At 40.5% G+C, this 22093-nt stretch overlaps 1 long non-coding RNA gene across 1 annotated transcript; it reads right to left on the reverse strand.

Moving 5' to 3' along the window:
* Positions 1–6994: 6994 nt before the first annotated feature.
* On the reverse strand, positions 6995–22071 carry LOC135089510 (uncharacterized). Its single transcript, XR_010261510.1, has 4 exons — positions 19727–22071; positions 17122–17259; positions 16077–16282; positions 6995–8414 (listed from the first exon to the last, which is right to left on the reverse strand). It is a non-coding gene; the product is annotated as an uncharacterized LOC135089510 (long non-coding RNA).
* Between the last annotated feature and the right edge of the window lie 22 nt (positions 22072–22093).

Genomic DNA, 22093 nt, shown 5'->3' on the forward strand with positions numbered 1-22093 from the left:
TTGACAGCAGACAAATTTCACTATGTCACAAGTGCAGTTGCAAACATCACAGGTATTGCTACAGACTTACTGAATCCTATTGTCTGAGAGAGAGAGAGAGAGAGAGAGAGAGAGAGAGAGAGAGAGAGAGAGAGAGAGAGAGAGAGAGAGAGAGAGAGAGAGAGAGAGAGCCCAGGTAGCATGCTTGAGTGATGTGCATCCAGAGTGGGAGGTGTGTAACAAAAAGAATGAAAGAGCTGAGCAGTGTTAGGGAAGAAAGCATAAATATGATCAGGATGACACTAGATGAAACTGAAAGAGAGCTGTAATGCTATACTGAAAACAAATACTGGAGAAGAGAAGGCAGGCTGGCAGACGGAAGACACAGAGAGGCAAGGTTGTGAGGGTGGGAGGTGGATGAGGTGCTGAGTGAAGTGAGGGTGTGAGGCAAGCCAGAGACAACCTGCAGTACCTCCATGAGAGGAGAGTCACTGTATCTGACTTTTGTGATCCTGGAGTCTCACGCTGAGTCATAAATTCTTACCTTCCTGACTTTCACGCATTATTTCTTTGAGTTGCGTATGGGTCACGCATTCCTACCATTGGCATCACAAGTAGTAAAAACAAATACATACGTGTTATGTATAGTATACAGTGGGTGTCTGAGTTACAAGCATTCAGAGATACAAGCAGCTTACTTACAGAATGAAATTGTGCTCAGTGTTGTTCCCTTTGCCAACCGTAAGCTTAAGATTGGCACTATGGACCAAATTAGTTGTTTTATGGCAGCCAAGGTGGCCAGAACACAACAACATCGTCCCCGAGGAAGGAATAATCTATCCAAAAATAAATGTTCTGAGTGTTTCAAGTGATGCAGAACATCATCATCAGAACAACTTTTGAGTACATACAAATGCTCCTTATACTGTTAAAAAAGAAAAGAGGGACCGTGTATGCGTCCAGTAAAGCTTGTGGGAGCAGGAGCATCAGGGTGTGGAGAGGGCTGAGGGAGTGCAAAGTTCCAGCCTTCACCACAGGTCATGTAGGAAGAGTAGTCTTGTCAGTTTTGTAAAAGATTCAGTGATTTTTTTCTCTTATTTTTCATTATTCAATATAAACTTTGAGATATTTTTCTGATGCACTTCATTGTGTTGTGCACCTGCTGTGCCTCAGTCCTAATGAGATATGGGGGGGATAGTATTACTAATTAGTATAGTCTTACATTCTGGGAAAGAAAAAAATCCTATTTTGCAGGTTTTCATTGCATTTTATTTCTCACCATTGTAAAACAACTCAGATGATTGTTTACAATGAGGCGCTTTAATGGAATTGCACTTAACATAACATTTCAATGAATGAATCACTGTTTTATCCACTGTACCTTTTCTCCAAACACACATAAGCACAGGAATTATTTGTAAAACATCGTATTTGATGGCTCATAAGACGCATGGGCTCATAAGACGCACCCAGTTTTGCCAGACATTGAAATAAAAAAAAGTAAATAAATAAATAAATAAATATTAATAAATGAATAAATAAAAATAAATAAATAAATTAGCGGACTTAAGCTCTGAATATGAAGTGCAGTATTTCACCTGACATTTGAAGACTCTCACATGCATTTAGATCATTATTAGATCCCAGTATTTTGCATCTAAAAACTTTAATATTTGCTAGTAGCCTACTTACTAATCCTGTTGTGAGGTGTAAACATGTACCTGGCATATGGCGTCGGCAGCGACTGTGAGAGACTACGGGGTTAATAAAGTTTGTTCATAAGAATGTCAAAAGATAGGTGTAATTTTAATTGTATGAAAGTGCGTCTTACCTCAAGGAGTAACGGCATCACAGTATTAAGAACGCAGTGAAGCTTGCCCGTGTCACCGGGTTAGGCGCGTAACGGACCACGTGTTTGTTTTGGTACATACAATGCGTGTGCATGGTCACTCGGGCAAATCCTTCCTGACTGGCGTCATTCTGTGTGAATTACCGGTAAGTATGACCTAATATATATTGTTACCTTGAAAGGAAGACTTGTTTTGTGGTGTATTATAAATCATCACTTTGTTTACATGTGCGAAGATTTCTGGGGTTTGATTTCAGAGCCTCTGTTGCCATAGTCTTACCACCAACCACTGCCTCAATGCTGAACCTTGGCCTCATAGGACGCAGGCTCATTTCATGACACTTTTTTTTTTTTAGGTGGGGGAGAAAAGGTGCGTCTTATGAGCCATCAAATACGGTATAAAATGTTGCAAATAACACCTTATATTTTGTCATGTAGTATTTTAAAATAAGTAAGCGCTACATCTGGCAAGACACTTATGACAGACTTCTGATAAATGTATTATGAAAAGTGTTCAAAGTTGTGATACACATCTGTCTTAACTGTGACATATTGCATATCTCAATGAAGAATATGGGCCCACTCCCTTCTACCTCCGCCAGCAGTACGACAAGATCTGGTGTGGCGTCACATTGTGGAATATGCAATTTTTTTAATGTTACCAAAAAATTATGATGAGTTTTGAGCAAAACGAGTTGCAAGGAACCTTCCAGAACGCACATCCCTTGCAACTCCAACATTTGCTGTACTCATCTCCATGTCCAGTTCTTATACCTCAACATACAAATCTTCATGTGGATAAACTACTTGTTAATCACAACACTAGTAATGTCTCAGGAACCAAGGCAATGGAAAAGAGCTAATGTAGTGCCAATACACAAAGGGAGAAATAAAATGGAAACATTAAATTATGGATCAGTGTCACTAACAAGTATTGGAAGCAAGCTTTGTGAAATAGTAATTAAAAACAGATTGGTGCAGTATTGAGAAGATGAAAAGATTATTACAGAAAAGCAATTTGGATTCAGGAAAGGAAGATCCAGTGTCACAAATCTACTGAGCTTCTACATGAGAGTAATAGATGGAGTGCAAGAGAGGGACGGATGGGTTGATGTGGTATACCTGAATCTCAAAAAAGCATCCGATAAAGCTCCCCACAAAAGTCCTATGTGGAAGCCAGAGAATGGAGGAGGGCTAAAGGGAGCAACATTGAAATGGATGGAGGACTATTTACAAGGGAGGGAAGTGAGAGATGGGTTGATCCGGTACACCAGGATCTCTAAAAAGCATCTGATAAAGTTCCCCTTAAGAGTCTTATGTGGAAGCTAGAGAATGGAGAAGGACTAAAGGGAGCAACATTGAGATGGATGGAGGATTATTTACAAGGGAGGGAAATGAGAACAGTAATTAGAGATGCTAATTCAAGTTAGCAGAAAGTGACAAGTGGGGTACCACAAGGGTCTTTGTTGGCCCTATTATGTTTCAGATATATGTAGATGATATGACAGGGCATCTATATAGTTATATAAATCTTTTTGCTGATGATGCAAAAATAATGAAAATAAAGAATGAAACTAACAGCAAGGAATTACAAAAGGATATTGGCAAGATACATGCATGGAGCCAAAGATGGAAACTAGAATTTAATGCCAGAAAATGCCACATGATGGAAATAGAAAAAGTAAAAAGAGACCATGGAATTACAAAATGGGAGGAGAAATAATAACAAAAAGTAATGAGGAAAAAGATTTTTGAGTAATGATTCAGGACACACTATCACCTGAAAGGCACATAATCAGAATATTTAGCTCTATATACAGCTTGTTGATAGACATTAGGGTGGTGTTTAACTATTTAGATAAAGAAATTATGAAGCAAGTTATAATAAGCATGATACATCCTAAATTGAACATGCAGCAGTAGTTTGAGCTCCACGTAGAAAAAAAGACATACGGAGACTGGAAAGAATACAGAGGATAGCGACAAAGATGGTACCAGAATTAAAAGACTTAAGCTATGAAGAAAGACTTGAAGAGATGGGATTACCAACACTACAAGGGAGAAGAGAAAGAGGAGACCTGATAACAATGTACAAATTAGTAATAGTAAACAATACAGAAAGAACAGACAGAAATGACTTGGTACCACAGATGGAGCAGGGAGAGAGACAGACAAGGAGGCATGGGAAGAAAATAAAGGAGTGTATGTTCAAGCAACGTCAAGAAATACAGCTTCCCATATAGAACTATTGAAATCTGGAATGATTTGAAGGAAAAAGTAGTTGTGGTTAACAGTGTTTAAAGACAAACCAGATAAATATGGTTATGGAGACAGGACAGAATGGGCTTTGGCTCGTGCCCTGTACAATACAGCTAGGTTAATACACACACACTGATGTACACTGTGGACTACATGCAAGAATTAAATGTAAGATACAAAGTACACTTCCTGTTGTAAACAGGGTACAATCGTGCCACTCTATAAAAACAAGGGAGACATCCAGGACGTTAGTAATTACAGGGGCATCACCTTACTTAGCTGCATGGGGAAGCTCTTCACCTCCATACTTAATGAAAGACTTTGGATTATTCAAACACCTTATCTATCATTAATGAAACACGAGCGGGCTTTAGACATGGATATTCCACTCTGGATCATATATTTTTGTTGAAATGTGTAATTGATTATTTAACTGGAAAAAGAGAAAGCTATTTTGTTTACTTGTTGATCACAAGAAATCCTTTGATATGGTATGGCGTGAAGGTTTATGGTGTAAGCTTGTGAAGGAAAAGGTGCAAGGGAAAATTCTAAATGTAATAAAAAATATGTGATAATATCAGATCATGTGTCATGCTTAACCAGGAGCTTTCAGACACCTTTGTTTGCAATGTAGGGTTAAGACAGGGGGAAAATTTATCACCAGTGCTTTTTGCTTTTTATTTGAATGATATTGAAAGTAAATTAATTGAATATAATTGCAGTTATGTAAATTTTGGTGATGATTTCTTAAACATGTACCTTAAACTATTTGTTATTATGTATGCAGATGATACAGTTATTTTGTGTGACAGTGAGGATGGAATGAAGCAGGCACTGGTTGCTCTGAATTTATATTGTAATGAATGGAAATTGAAGCTAAATTGTAACAAAACAAAAGTAGGGAAGAGAAAATTTATCTATGAATTTGAATTTGGTGGTAAAAACAGTGAAGTAGTGACAGAGTATAAGTATATTGGAGTGTTATTAAATTATAATTGGAGGTTTCACAAAGGTGAGCTGGAGCTAAAAGAGACAGCCACAGGAACAATGTACTCATTAATAAATAAGTAAGTGTAGGAAGTTTGACTTGCCAGTGGATATACAACTCGAATTATTTACCGCCACGGTGTCACCTATATTGACTTATGCATCTGAAATTTGGGGTTACCATATTGCTAGGGAGTTAGAGTATATGTACATGAAATTTCTAAAACAGGTTTTGGGTGTTCATAAGAATACTTGTAATGACATGGTGTATGGTGAACTGGGTATATTTCCACTTGATATTTATATAAAGAAAAAAATGATAGGTTATTGGTCTAGGCTAATTTCAGGTAAAAATACTAAATTGTGTTATGTAATGTACCAATGTCTATTGCAGCTGGGTAGGTTAGGGCTTTATACTTCTCCATGGTTAGCTTGTATAAAGAATATTTGTAATGACTGTGGAATGTTTGGTATGTGGTTGTTGCAAGATGTTCCTAATTCAAGATGGGTGAAGAAAGCTGTGGAACAGAGATTGAAAGATCAGTGGCTTGTAACTTGGCATCATAATTTTGAAACAAAATCATTAAGTAGTAATTATAGGGTGTTTAAGACAGATTTTGGCAGAGAACAATATTTAGAAAAGTTAACAAAGGGTGACAGATTATTAGTGACTAAATTTAAAACTTGTAATAATGGACTTCCTGTAAATGTTGGTAGGTATCAAGGTATCAGTAGAGAAGATAGGGTATATAACAAGTGTAATGCTGAGGTAGTAGGAGAAGAATTTCATGTTCTTTTAGAATGTATGGATGTGGAAATTGTTAGGTTACATAATATGTATATAGCAAATTATTACATAAATAGATCAACACACTTCAAATGTTTTGTTCATGCAAAGTACAAGTTCAGGTGTGATGAAGAAATTATCTTTGTTTTTGAGGATGGTGCTACACATGTTTAGGTAAATAGTGTGCAAAACAGCCCAATAGTTTTTCTAATTTCTTAAGGAGCAATCTGCACTTGTAACATGGTGTACAGTATGTTATTAGCATCATTGCAATCGTAGTATAAGTATTGATGTATCCTTTAAGTGCTATAATGTTAGGTATTGGGATTTAGGTATTGGGGTTTTCAGTAACTTTTTTAATGAGAATAGTTATTATTATTATTATTATTATTATTATTACTTCATAAGTTAACATAACATACTCAGATAAATTCATTTGGAAGATCTTGTTCTTTCATATGAAGTTTTTTTTACTTCCTAAAGATTTTACATACCCATTTTTCTATATTCCCATCACATGTCTTTCAGTAATTTAAGGTTTTGACAAAGGAACATTTGTTAAGGAGAGTTATAAGGTCAAATATAAAGATGATCATGTCTTCACTTGAGTTTTATTGCATTTCATTTCCTCAAAGGGTTTTAAATTTGTCAATCATCAATGTCAATCCTTTACAGGGATGTCTGGTGTTGCATTGTTAGAATCTGGAAGTGTGGATCCTCATTCCTTGATCAAGCAGCAGCAGTGGCAGCAGTCATTGCTGCCCAGAGGAGGAAGCATCAGGATGCATCTAAGAGTGCTCATTGGCTGCCGGAGGCGATATGTCACTGATTCAACGTAACACACAAGGCAGCCAATCACAGGAAGGCTTTGTGTTATCACCAAGAATGCCATAAGACATTGTTTACAAACTGTTATGTGCCCACAGCCACCAATCATAGTATTCCAGTCATGGCCAGCAAACCTCCTAAGAAAATAAGACCTTGGTTCACTGACACCGAGACCTTAGCCTTGGTGGAGGAGGTGTAAAATCAGGCTGCAGTGATTCTGGAAAGGCTGGACAATAGAATCACCACAGAAAAGAACAAGACTTGGGAGGAGGTGGCTGCACGTGTGGACGCAGTCAGCCGAGTGGGTAGCTCTGAGGAAGTTTAAGGACCTACGGAGCCACGTGAAGAGCAAGGCTGCTGCAGAACATCATCATGCTACAGGCACTAGTGAGTTCATCAGCTTTGCCTATCACACTCTTGTTAGCATAGTTGCGAACCTAGCATGGTGTGGTTGACACATCAGGGGCCTAGAGAGCTATAGGGATGGAATTGCTGTGATATAACCAAACAGGTGTGAGTGCTCCTGCCAGTGAGTGAAGTTATGGCTTATGGTTCCAGGCCACACAGTAGGGAATTCTTTCACTCTTTCACCAGTCTCAACATGGCTTTTCTTACTTTTCTCATCAGATAGAGATTGTCATTGAGTAATTTAAACCCATATTTACCCACTGCAAATTATTTATAATGCTGATGGCAATTTTTAAACATCTATTTTTGGGAGGCAAGTTAGTTTAGGTTTGTTTGGTTAGGTTATGTTATTTCGTTCTGTTAGATTACATAGGTTAGTTTGGTTAACTTGGTTGGGTTAGGTGGTGGTGTGTGACAGCTGGCTGGTGGCCACAGTGAGTGGCTGCTTATTTGTGAGGGCCAATCTACCTTTTTCTTGTACATATCAGTCTGTTTTGTATTAACTGCTTTTGTTTACTGCAAATAATTAGTTTCTGAGGGGATGGTGGGTCAGGGAGTAAAAAGTAATGGCTCATGATTTCCATAAAAACAAGAACCATATTGATTCAAAACAGGCAAAAAAATACGAGAAATAAATAGTTTCATCCACATTAGAAAACTGGTGAGAGTAAAAATTTGCCCATTAGCAGCATATTTGCTTATTATTTTATCTTGACCAAACTGTAAACTGCATATGGAATTTAGTTAACTAATGTTTTGGACACTGCTTTAAGTAATATGACCAAATTCCCTAAATGACTTTGTTGCATAATGCGAGATAAAAATTGTTTCTTTCTGCTCACCCTTTGGGACCCAAACTTCTAGAAAAAAATATTATTTTAAACATGTTCTACACTGTTGAGGTTAAATATATGTTCTACATTGTTGAGGAAGAGTTAGGTTAGGGTAGGTTGTTAGGTTGGTTAGCTAGGCTGGACTGATGGTAGCAATGCTTAAAACAACTCCAAAGTTTGCTGTTGTGTACATGTAATTTAAGGTTGGTGCTGTGTAAAATTTATCCAGATAGTTGATAACCATAACCAAGAACCTGCTAAGCACTGGATTATAGATAGCAGTGTGTACAGTAAGTACCTGTGGCAGTCAGGTCTGAGATGGTGACCACTGCAGTGCTTAAAATCTTCAAGATGAGCACTTACGCATTCAAGTATTACAACAGGTGGACTTAGCTCCATGCAGGTGAAGGACCTCCAGAGGATACCACCTACACTGTTGTCCTGCGGATGCTGTCACTAACAGCATTTGCAGAACTGCCAGTCCCTGACAGGGAGGGAGACACATTATGTAAGTAAAGAACAAAAAAAAAAAAAATTACATTTTGGAAATTATTACCATTTTTAACTTAAAGTACAGTAGTGTAAATATCACAACAACCAAATATGATAAAGCATCAGCTTTCATGGGGCCAGCAGGGCAACAGAACAACCACTCAGATTCCTGAGTTTAGATATCTGCACACACAAATATTAACCCAGCATAACTATGTAACAGACATAAACATGAAGAAATTGACTGCTTATATGATTATATATATATATATATATATATATATATATATATATATATATATATATATATATATATATATATATATATATATATATTATTTTTATTTATTTATTTATTTTTTCTTCATTAACTTCTGTAACATTTGTGGTCCTAGATCTAATTTTCAATCAGTAGAATACCACCTCTCCTCTACTAAACCTCATCATCTTTTCCTCACTGAGGCAACTGACAGTAACCCAATTTCTGTTCCCTCCTACTTTCCGTCTCCATATTCAGTCCAAAGCTGAATGTTGTGTCTATGTGCGCAACGACTTATCCTGCTCTCATGCCCATGCTCTTGAATCTTCTGAGTTTTCCACCATCTGCCTACAGAGTCACTCTCTAAATTTATCTGTACTGTATACCTCTCACCTAATTCCTCTGACTATAAGAAATTTTTTGACTACTTAGCTTCCAAAGTGGAGCACATTCTGTCTCTCTTCCCTTTTGCAGAGATCTCCATTCTTGGAGACTTCAATGTTCACCACCAGCTTTGACTTTCCTCTCCCTTCACTGACCATCCTGGTGAACTAGCCTTCAACTTTGCTATCCTCCACAACCTAGAGCAATTGGTATAACACCCTACTTGTGTTCCTTACCATCTTGGAGATATGCCTAACATTCTTGACCTTTTCCTAACCTCTAATCCTTCTGCTTATGCTGTCACCCTCTCTTCTCCGTTGGAGTCCTCCAATCACAATCTCATATCTGTATCTTGTTCTATTGCTCCAGTCTCTCCTCAGGATACCCATAAGTGTAGGTGCCTCTGGCATTTTGTCTCGGCTAGTTGGGGGGACCTAAGGAGGTATTTTGTTGATTTTCTTTGGAATGACCACTGCTTCCTTGTCAGAGACCTGTGTCTGTGTGCTGATTGCATAACAGAGGTGATAGTGTCTGGTATGGAGGCGTACGTTCCTCACTGTTTTTCTTGACCTAAACCTTCCAAACCTTGGTTTAACACAGCTTGTTCTTGTGCAATACATGATAGAGAGGTGGCCCACAAAAATTACTCGACCTTCCATCACCAGAATCTCATGTGCTTTATATTTCTGCTAAAAACCATGCCAAGTGTATTCTCTGACTAGCCAAAAACTTCTTCATTGATAGAAAGTGTCAGTCTTTCAAGATCTAACTCCCCTCGTGACTTCTCGCATCTAGTCAAAGATATCTCCAATAACTTTTCTTCTTTTTTACCTCCTTTATTTCAGCCAGATGGCACTACTATCACATCCATCTCTAAAGCTGAACTCTTCACCTTTGTTAAAAACACTACTGTAGGCCTTGTTCCTTCCTCTCTTCCACCCTCTGACTACTTCATGCCTTCACTGGCATAACCCTCAGAAGGCTTATGGACCTTATACGAGTCCCTCCTATTGTTCTCTGAAACTGCACCTCTGTGCTTGTTCTTGTTTAGTCAAACTCTTTCAACTCTGTCTGTCAACATCTACCTTCCTTCTTGTTGGAAGTTTGCCTACATTCCTAAAAAGTTCCTAAAAAGGGTGACCATTCTAATCCCTCAAACTACTGTCCTATTGCTTTAATTTCCTGCCTATCTATAGTTTTTGAATCTATCCTCAACAGGAAGATTCTTAAACATTTATCACTTCACAACCTTCTATCTGATCACCAGTATGGGTTCTGTCAAGGCTGCTATACTGGTGATACTTTGGCTTTCCTTACTGAGTCTTGGTCATCCTCTTTTAGAGATTTTGGTGAAACTTTTGTTGTTGCCTTGGACATATCGAAAGCTTTTGATAGAGTCTGGCACAAAGCTTTGATTTCCAAACTACCCTCCTATGGCTTCTATTCTTCTCTCTGTAACTTCATCTCAAGTTTCCTTTCTGACCATTCTATTGCTGCTGTGGTAGACGGTCACTGTTCTTCTAAATCTATTAGTAATGGTGTTCCTCATGGTTCTGTCCTGTCACCCACTCTCTTCCTATTATTCATCTATAATCTTCTAAACCAAACTTCTTGTCCTATCCACTCCTAAGCTGATGATACCACCCTGCACTTTTCCATGTCCCTAGACATCCAACCCTTCAGTTCACACAGGGAAGCCACAGAGCGCCTTACTTCTAATATCTCTAAAATTTCTGATTGGGGCAGAACAAACTTGGTATTGTTCAGTACCTCAAAAACTTAATTCCTCCATCTATCAATTTAAAACAACCTTCCAGACAAGTATCCCCTCTTCTTCAGTGACACTCAACTGTCCCTCTCTTCTACACTGAACATCCTGTCTTTTAGTTACAATCTAAACTGAAAACTTCACATCTCATCTCTAGCTAAAACAGCTATGAAGTTGGGTGTTCTGAGACATCACTAGTTTTCTCACCCTTCCAGCTGCTAACTCTGTACTGGGGCCTTATCCATCCATGTATGGAGTATGCTTCACATGACTAGGGTGGTTCCACTCATACTGCTCTTCTAGACAGGGTGGAATCAAAAGCTTTTCATCTCATCAACTCCTCTCCTCTAACTGACTGTCTTCAGCCTCTTTTCTCATTGCCACAGTGTTACATCTCTAGCTGTCTTCTACCACTATTTTCATGCTAACTGCTTTTCTGATCTTGCCAACTGCATGCCTTCCCCTCCTCCCACGGCCTCACTGCACAAAACTTTCTTCTTTCTTTCTCTCTCTCCTATTCTGTCCGTCTCTCTAATGCAGGAGTTAACCAGTATTCTCAATCATTCATCACTTTCTTTGGTAAAATCTGGAACTCCCTGCCTGCTTCTGTATTTCCACCTTCCTGTGACTTGAATTCCTTCAAGAGGGAGGTTTTAACATGCTTGTGCTTCAATTTTTTGACTACTACTTCGGACCTTGTTCAGGGATTGGCATCTCAGTTTGTTTTTTTGTTTTTTTAATCATTATTTTTTTTTCCGTGGTGTCCCTCCTACATAAAAAAAAAAAAAAAAGCCCTCCCTGTATTTCTTTTTTTCCCTCTTTCCAGGAGAGTCTGGCCCTCTGTGAGGACCATAGCCATCCACTCACCAGCAGTGGTGTTACAGTCATCCAGCCCTCATCTGCTGGTGTTGCTGGGGCCTCTGGATTCATTGGTGCTGTGGGTGCATTATGTGAAGTTTTAGCAGTGGGCATTAGTTTCTGAACTCATGCATCTTACAGATGACATCACCCATTGGTGAATAACTGTTGCCACTCATTCATGTTAACATGTATTCAGTTTTGTTCTCCTGTACATACCTATGAACATTGTATGTACATTTAGCATATGAGCCATACTTTTCAATGGTCTGTATTACAGTTGATTAATATGATAATTAAATGCCTTATTTGTGCAGTACATTATTAGTGGACAATTTGTTTAACCCTCATTTGTATGCTGTTACTTCAGCTGCCCAGCAAAACTGCAGCAGAAGGCTACTTTGGCTTATTTTTTGAGGAAAAGATCTCTCAGGTATTTAAAATACTGATTCCAAAAGTGTGTCTTGACACCACCTTGGGTATAGTGGAAAGGTCCAAGGAGCAAATGAGGAAAAAGGACACAGCAGGATAGATAGCAAGACATGTAACTTGACACACCGTCAATCATCACCGTCTGCTATGTGTAGTGCTACTTCATTTCAAATACTAAAAGATGAAGCAAAACCTGCCATTTAGTACTGCTAATTAACAGCTTCTATAAATATTTCCTGTGTTTTTATGTATTGGAGGAAGAGACACTGAATAGTGGGTAAAATAGTAATTCAGTCTTTGAAACGTGTGAAATGTGGTAAACATGATCCCGTAGGAGTGCCTCAATGTAATTCAGTCTTTGAGACGTGTGAAATGTGGCAAACATGATCCCGTAGCAGTGCCTCAATGTAATTCAGTCTTTGAGACGTGTGAAATGTGGCAAACATGATCCTGTAGCAGTGCCTCAATGTAAACACAGTTTTCAAGTGGTTTGGTGGCAAGGCTGGCTCTGTCAACAATCCCCAAGGCCATCACTGCTGCACAACTGTATCTTCCCAGCAGAAAGATATCTAAGTGTTATATGTTCACCTTCATTTCAGAGGTAAGTGGGTTGCTCCTTTCTGTGTCACTCTACAAGGCTTCTCTTACTAGATCGGTGACAAAGAGAATACCTGCATGATCTACATGGTATCTTTTGATGAGTTCTGTGTCATAAGTTCATACAATATATCCTATCTGGGTAAATAATTCCTGAGCTGGAGTTGTTGTGAGTGACCATCTTGGCAGCAGGAGCATCTGTCATAAGCTGCTAAGACAGGGTGGACTCAGTCTTACCATCCCATGTGGATTTAAGACCTGGCTATGACATATTTCATAGCTAAGACTTGCTACAACTGCTTCATAGCTCCTAGAATAGACTACAAGAAGAGATGTGAGGCAAGGACTGTACACATGACTTATTTTTAAGGGTCACTGGCCAAGGGAAACAAGAGGAAAAAAGATCCCACTAAGGGGCCAATCCTGAAAGAGATGTCAAGAGAATCATCAAAAACTGAAGGATAAGTGTCTTAAAACCTCCTGCTTGAAAGAGTTGAAGTCACAAGAAGAAGGAAATACAGAAGCAGGCAGGGAGTTCGAGTTTACCAGAGAAGAGGATGAATGATTGAGAATACTGGTTAATTCTTGCATTAGAGAGATGGACAGAATAAGGATGAAAGAAAGAAGAAAGTCTTGTGCTGCAAGGCTGCAGGAGGAGGGGAGGCATGCAGTTAGCAAGATCAGAACAGCATGAAAACAGCAGTAAAAGATGGCAAGAGATGCAACATTGTGGTGATGAAAAAAAGGCTGAACACAGTCAGTAAGAGGAGAGGAGCTGATAACGCAAAAAGCTTTTGATTCCACCCTGTCTAAAATAGTGGTATGAGTGGAACCTACATACATAGACGGATAAAGGCCCAGTACAGAGTTAGTAGCTGGGGGGTGAGAAAAACTGGCAGAGATGTCTCAGAATGGCTAAATTCATAGAAGCTGTTCTAGCTAGAGATGAGATGTGAAGTTTCCAGTTTAGATTATAAGTAAAGGATAGACCGGGGATGTTCAGTGTAGAAGGGGGGACAGTTGAGTGTCACTGAAGTAGAAGGGGGGGACAGCTGAGTGTCATTGAAGAAGAGAAGATAGCTGTCTGGAAGGCTGTGTTGAGTTGACAGATGGAGGAATTGAGTTTTTAAGGCATTGAACAATACCAGTTTGCTCTGCCTCAATCAGAAATTTTAGAAAAATCAGAAGTCAGATGGTCTCTAGCTTCCCAGTGTGAACTATTTACTTCCTGAAGGGTTGGATGTCTATGAAAAGATGTGCAAAAGTGCAGGGTGGTATCATCAGCTTAGGAGTGGATAGGACAAGAAGTTTTGGGTGACAGGACAGAACCGTGAGGAATACCACTGTTAACAGATTTAGAACAACAGTGACCCTCTACCACAGCAGCAATAGAACGGTCAGAAAAGAAACCTGGGATGAAGTTACAGAGGATAGAAGCCGTAGGAAGGTAGTTTGGAAATCAAAGCTTTGTGCCAGACTCAATCAAAAGCTTTTGATATGTCTAAGGCAACAGCAAGAGTTTCACCAAAATTTTTAAAAGAGGATGACCAAGATTCAGTAAGGAAAGGGAGGTCACCAGTAGAGCAGCCTTGACAGAACCCATACTGGCGATCAGATAGAAGGTTGTGAAGTGATAGATGTTTAAGAATCTTCCTGTTGAGGACAGATTAAAAAGCTTTAGATAGGCAGGAAATTAAAGCAATAGAATGGTAGTTTGAGGGATTAGAATGGTCACCCTTTTTAGGAATAGGCTGAATGTAAGCAAATTTCCAGCAAGAAGAAAAGGTAGATATTTATAGACAGAGCTGAAAGACTTTGACTAGGCAAGGTGCAAACATGGAGGTACAGTTTTGAAGAACAAAAGTAAGGACCCCATCAGGTCCATAAGCCTTCCAAGGGTTTAGGCCAGTGAGGGCATGGAGAATATCACTGTGAAGGATTTTAATAAGTAGTATGAAGTAATCAGAGGGTGGAGGAGAGGGAGGAACAAGGCCTGAATCATCCAAGGTAGAGTTTTTAGCAAAGGTTTGAGCAAATAGTCAGCTTTAGAAATAGATGAGATGGCAGTGATGCCATCAGGTTGAAATAAAGGAGGGAAAGATGAAGAAGCAAAGTTATTAGAGATGTTTTTTGGCTAGATGCAAGAAATCATGAAGGGAGCTAAATCTTTAAAGATTTAGATTTTTGGAGAACAGAGTTGGCATGGTTCTGGGCAGAAATATAAAGTGCATGAGATTCTGGTGATGGAAGGCTCAAGTACCTTTTGTGGGCCACCTCTCTATCATGTATAGCACAAGAACAAGCTGTGTTGAACCAAGGTTTGGAAGGTTTAGGTCAAGAAAAAGAATGAGGAATCTACACTTCCATGCCAGACACTATCACCTCTGTTATGCGCTCAGCACAGAGATGGTAATACCTCCTCAGCTCCCTCTGATTATCAGAGGCAAAATGCCAGAGCCACCTTCAGTTAGGGGGATCCTGAGTAGGAAGTGGAGTGACAGGACAAGATACAGATATGAGATTGTGATCAGAGGAGCCCAATGGAGAAAATAAGGTGACAGCATGAGGATCAGAGGTTAGGTAAAGGTCAAGAATGTTGGGCATATCTCCAAGATGGTCAGGAATAAAAGTAGGGTGTTGCACAGATTCCTCTTGGTCGTGGAGGATATCAAAGTTAATTAAAGGCCAGTTTGCCAGGATGGTCAATGAAGGGAGAGGAAAGCCAAAGCTGGTGGTGAACACTGAAGTCTCCGAGAATGCTGATCTCTGCAAAAGGGAAGAGAGCCAGAATGTGCTCCACCTTGGAAGTTAACCAACCAACAACACAATGGGACAAAACTCCAGCCTCAGCAGCATCTTGCACCACCACAACACAACACTCATTGAGAATCACTTATTACTTGTATGAGGCAAGTGTGGACACAACAACAGCAACTTGTGTTAGCAAGCTTGACAAGAACACCATAGTGCACCTCCCTGCATGAAGCTGAGGGGTGTATGCACAGTTGGAAGCCTCAACCTTCATCACCCAGTAGCTGCCACCTCCCTGTGAAGCACCAATAGCCTGATGCAGAACTCAGGACACCAGTTCATACACTCAGCCACAGATCAAAGCATTAAGCCAACTGTGGCTCTGTATTCTCAAACACTTTGGTGTTGTATCTTAATAACACTTAACTGGATGAAGTAGAAGTTATTGGACTTTCAAGATTCTAATGATACTTTAAAAGAGGATTTTCCACTAGTGATAAAAATATCCAGGGGGAACCTGACTCTGTAAACCTCTGTAAATCTCATCTCTGTAAACCTTGGAGATTGTTGCAGTGAAAGCCCACAGTGTTTAAGAACATTGTTACCAAGCAGGGAAGCCTCAAGTCCAAGCAACAATCAGGTCCTGAAGAATACAGCCTCAGTGTTGTGGTCAGCAGTGGCAGAGGAGTGAGGGTGGTGATGGGAGGCTTCTACCACTACTGGAAGTGTCAAAGAGCTGTCTTGCTGGCATCCTGAACCATCTTCTCCAGCTCCAGGTCAGCCATCAGCTGCTCCAGAGGCTCCACTCCTGCTGTAGGGGGGAAGCAATAATGTAGGTTACCTGGCAGGGGACTATCATATGACACTGCTTCACTAAGTCTGTAATAATAGTTTTGCCAGCTGAGGAAACAAGAACATGGTAACACGGCCACTGATTGACGCTGTCACTCGCTGGTCTGTGCATTGCCTGTCTTGTTTTGAAAAGTGTGGCTAAACTTACATATTTCTACTGAAGCCCTTACTTGACTATAATGTTTCTGAATATACAGCTTACAATAATCATGTATTCTACATTATCTAATAGTTTTTGGTAGAAATAAAGCAACTTTTGCTGGGGATTCTAACCTGAACAGCACTGAATGCTTAAATCTAATGCACCTCCTGCCAAGTCAATGGAGTGTAAAATATTTATGTATTTTAATCCTTTTTTTGCATATGGTGGTGGGAGAGCTCCACTGCTCCTGTGGGGGAATGCATGCCATCACACTGCAGCAGCATTTCAGCCAGCCTGTCCTGGCCACACAATGACTACACAGGTCAGTAAACAGGCCAGATGGTGGTGGCTTCAATAAGTGTTTGGGAATAATACAGTTATCATTTTGTCATGTTTTAATCTTACCACAGTCAGTGTGCTTGGGTGGTGCAGAGCAACAGTTTCTTAGTGGCTGCAGCATAAGTGACATGTTCCATAGCGATCTTGTATGGGAGTGTCATATTGCACATTTAGTAAACATAGGAGATAAGCTGTAGTCACCAAGTGTTTCCACATCCCTGCCACTACTTAGTGAACTACCCACAGCAAACCCATGACCACAGAGAGAGGGGTGACTCACAGTATCAGCACTGAATAGTGACAAGACCCATACTCACCAGTCTGATATCACACACTGTGCCAAGGGCAGTACATAACAGGCTGAGTGACACACTACGTGGCACTGCCTGTACTGCCAGGTGACAGCTGGTCTGGGTGACGGTGCAACACAGGGACCAGCGCCAGTCCACTTCCCACTGCATTATGAGTATTATTGTTATTTTTCATGTTTTAGAATTCATATATGATCTTTATGCAAATGGAAAGAAGAGAGAAAAAACTGCTTAACACAGGCAAAATCACAAGGGTAGGAGTTGCAATCAAAACAATACAGGAATACAAATGGCAAGTGCCAAAATAATGTTTGATGCTTCATGACAGAATTGTAAAAGTTTGCTCAGTGGCAGCCTGGTGACTGTTGAGAGCAGTGTCATGCATCCAGCAACTCACTCAAAGTTGAGACCATCCACCAGAACCACTGACCAACACTCATCTCTCAATTACAGATAAAGCATTTTGAAAAGCATCATCTCATTTCTTTCCAATAATTTAAACAGATGTGCACTGGTATGGATTACATTATCTTTGCAATGGATGGCAGAAAAGAATTAACTGAAGGACACACTGGAGTACTGTGACTTTACACAAGACAGACTGCAGTGGAGGGAACAGCAAGGATTACAGGTGTTAGGAGATGTGTGCAGAAGTGGCTGACAAAGTGTTGGGGAGGGGACACTAACACAAGAAGAGGCCAGAGTGAGGGCACAAGACATCAGGATGCATACTAAATGTTATGAAACATTGAGAGGATACCCATCCTCAAATAACAGCAGGAGGACTGTGAGAACAAAACACCCACACACACGTGTCTACCAGAGTGGCCCACCGCTGCCTACACAACATCCCTCCCTCACTTTCACAGATGCCATTCTCCCAAAAAATCCCTCACTACCTGTACACATCAAAAGCTTTGGTACACCTGCCAAGAAATAACTACAATGGGTATGACAAGCTGGCAACAAGTGTCTTGGACCACTGTGTCTGTGTCCTGTAGTCATGGTAAACATGTGTGCCATGGACAAGGAATGATTCCTTTAGTTAATTATGGTGTAGGAAATTCAGTGTTTTCAACTAGAAATAAAAAAAAAATAAAATCAAAACAATGATTTAGAGTTTTTGCATGACTTGTTCCTTGGGCCATTTGAAATGTGCACCAAAAAATCACAACTGCCTGCTGGACTCATAAGAGGACTGGCCACCCCATTCCCCTGATCTTTAACCCCACTGCAAGTACCTGGTCCATCACTGAGAGGCACAGGTAGAGGAGGGCAGCCTGGACACCACAAAACTGCAGACAGGTATCAGGGAGGAATGAAATAATTCAAAGCCACAGACACTCATGGAACTTGCTGATCTGTCTCCTTCATGTCTTGGGAAAGGTGTAAGAAGGAAGAAGCCAGTCCATTCCTAGTTTCTCTATAATGGTTTTGTTCTCTTCATCTGAATTGTTTTCATTCACCTGTGGTCTTGCAGTTAACAATATCTTGCAATTACTGTCCACCAATCAGGGAGTGAGAGCATCAGTCACCACTAGTGTTACCATGCTTGTGGCTATCATGCTGTGAATTTGAAGCATGCATGAACATACAGTAAGAAGAGAAGACCAGGACCTGATTGAAAGAGCTTGAGAAAAGACAGTCAAGGGAAGAAGATGGAGGGAAAGACAGTGAAATGGAGGTATGGAAACGTGGCAGAGCTACAAAGGACGGGAGGCACTGAGGAAGATGCAAGGGACAGAAACTTGTACATGGTGCCAACCCCTAACTGTAAGGAAATGGCCAAAAAAAGGTCTTGCAGCTGACAATATTTTGTACATACTGTAGACCAGTGGTTCCCAAAGTGGGCGGTACCGCCCCCCTGGGGGCGGTGGAAAGATGGGGCGGTGAGGAAGAAGGGGGCGGTAGGGGGGCGGCAGTCCGAAGATTTTTGGTTACAAAAAAAAATCTGTGACTGCTATCAAGTGCTGTGGAACAAGGTCAAGATGTACTTTATTGCCTTCCCAACATCGTATTTAGTAGAACGGGGCTTCAATGCAGTCGCCTTGCTTCTTTCCAAGCAAAGAAACCGACTGAAAATTACTGACCGCGGGGATCTACAACTTCTTCTTAGTGAGTTCCAGCCTGATGTTGAGAAGCTTATGTCCCTGCACCAAGCACATCCATCCCATTAATATTAAGTGTGAGACAATGAAGGTTACTGGTGGAATGTTTATTTACCATTCCATGTTGCTGAAACAGTTAAAACTGCTAAAAAATAAATTGGTTTACTAAATTGGGTTTTATTTGTGAAATACACATTTGTGTTTAACCTTTCTCTTTTCAAATTGCAGCATACCAAATATCAAGAAAGAGGTGTTTGTTTCCATATGTGTCTGTGTGTATGGGGGGGGGGGTACGCTAGGAATTCACCGGGGAGCCAAGGGGGCGCCAGCCTGCAAAAGTTTGGGAACCACTGCTGTAGACCAACCAGTGTGTGAGAGCATCTATCAATTTAAAACTATTTGTGAATTTGAACCACACATGAACATACAGTATACCCCACCTGTACATGCATCCCAATATCCATTCGTCCATCCACACTGTACAGGCTGTTCCATACACTAACCTTGCTTGATGGAAGAGTGGTCGCACTCCACTTCAAAAAACTCCAGTGTGTGGCGTCGCCTGTACGTGGTCTGGCTGCCCTCTCCATATTCAGCACTGGGGAAGGCATCACACGGCTCACTACAAACACCTCACCTTCACACCAGCATCAGTAGGGCACATCACATAATTTCTGCTAAGCTTAATTAATTCAGTGATGTTTCATGTAGAGATTTGAAAGAATACAAAGAACAGCCACTAAGATAGTGCCAGAACTGGATGACTTGACACATGATGATAAAGATTAAAAGAAACTCGGATAGAAGAGAGCTTCCTAAATAACACACATATTTCCACATAGGAGTAGTGACATATGAAATGGAGAAATGTGTGAAAACCCCTGCAGCTTTAGGGTTAGTCAACCAACCTGAGGAACCAGACAGAAATGCCCTTTTGTTATGGACAAGAGATGAACCTCAATATTAGAGAGAGAGAGAGAGAGAGAGAGAGAGAGAGAGAGAGAGAGAGAGAGAGAGAGAGAGAGAGAGAGAGAGAGAGAGAGAGAGAGAGAGAGAGAGAATGTTCAAATAATGCAAACATATCTTTCCATGTAAATATATAAAGATATAGAATGGATTAAAGGAGGAAGCAGTGAAAGGCAAAAGTGTACATCAATGAATAAAAAGGCTGGAAAAATAGACACAGAGGCAAATTACAAACTTTTTTTTTTTTTTTTTTTTTTTTTTTTTTTTTTTTTTTTTTTATGTAGGAAGGATACTGGCCAAGGGCAACAAAAATCTAATAAAAAAAAATGCCCACTGAAATGCCAGTCCCTAAAAGGGTCAAAGCAGTGGTCAAAAATTGGTGGATAAGTGTCTTGAAACCTCCCTCTTGAAGGAATTCAAGTCATAGGAAGGTGGAAATACAGAAGCAGGCAAGAAGTTCCAGAGTTTACCAGAGAAAGGGATGAATGATTGAGAATACTGGTTAACTCTTGCGTTAGAGAGGTGGACAGAATAGGAGTGAGAGAAAGAAGAAAGTCTTGTGCAGCGAGGCCGCGGAAGGAGGGGAGGCATGCAGTTAGCAAGATCAGAAGAGCAGTTAGCATGAAAATAGCGGTAGAAGACAGCTAGAGATGCAACATTGCGGCGGTGAGAGAGAGGCTGAAGACAGTCAGTTAGAGGAGAGGAGTTGATGAGACGAAAAGCTTTTGATTCCACCCTGTCTAGAACAGCAGTATGAGTGGAACCCCCCCAGACATGTGAAGCATACTCCATACATGGACGGATAAGGCCCTTGTACAGAGTTAGCAGCTGGGGGGGTGAGAAAAACTGGCGGAGACGTCTCAGAACACCTAACTTCATAGAAGCTGTTTTAGCTAGAGATGAGATGTGAAGTTTCCAGTTCAGATTATAGGTAAAGGACAGACCGAGGATGTTCAGTGTAGAAGAGGGGGACAGTTGAGTGTCATTGAAGAAGAGGGGATAGTTGTCTGGAAGATTGTGTCGAGTTGATAGATGGAGGAATTGAGTTTTTGAGGCATTGAACAATACCAAGTTTTCTCTGCCCCAATCAGAAATTTTAGAAAGATCAGAAGTCAGGCGTTCTGTGGCTTCCCTGCGTGATACTCGTATGTTTACCTCCTGAAGGGTTGGACGTCTATGAAAAGACGTGGAAAAGTGCAGGGTGGTATCATCAGCATAGGAGTGGATAGGACAAGAAGTTTGGTTTAGAAGATCATTAATGAATAATAAGAAGAGAGTGGGTGACAGGACAGAACCCTGAGGAACACCACTGTTAATAGATTTAGGAGAAGAACAGTGACCGTCTACCACAGCAGCAATAGAACGGTCAGAAAGGAAACTTGAGATGAAGTTACAGAGAGAAGGATAGAAACCGTAGGAGGGTAGTTTGGAAATCAAAGCTTTGTGCCAGACTCTATCAAAGGCTTTTGATATGTCCAAGGCAACAGCAAAAGTTTCACCAAAGTCTCTAAAAGAGGATGACCAAGACTCAGTAAGGAAAGCGAGAAGATCACCAGTAGAGCGGCCTTGACGGAACCCATACTGGCGATCAGATAGAAGGTTGTGAAGTGATAGATGTTTAAGAATCTTCCTGTTGAGGATAGATTAAAAAACTTTAGATAAGCAGGAAATTAAAGCAATAGGACGGTAGTTTGAGGGATTAGAGCGGTCACCCTTTTTAGGAACAGGTTGAATGTAGGCAAACTTCCAGCAAGAAGGAAAGGTAGATGTTGACAGACAGAGCTGAAAGAGTTTGACTAGGCAAGGTGCAAGCACGGAGGCACAGTTTCGGAGAACAATAGGAGGGACCCCATCAGGTCCATAAGCCTTCTGAGGGTTTAGGCCAGCGAGGGCATGGAAAACAT

This window comes from Scylla paramamosain, chromosome 33 (genome assembly GCF_035594125.1).
Source record: "Scylla paramamosain isolate STU-SP2022 chromosome 33, ASM3559412v1, whole genome shotgun sequence".
Lineage (NCBI taxonomy): Eukaryota > Metazoa > Arthropoda > Malacostraca > Decapoda > Portunidae > Scylla > Scylla paramamosain.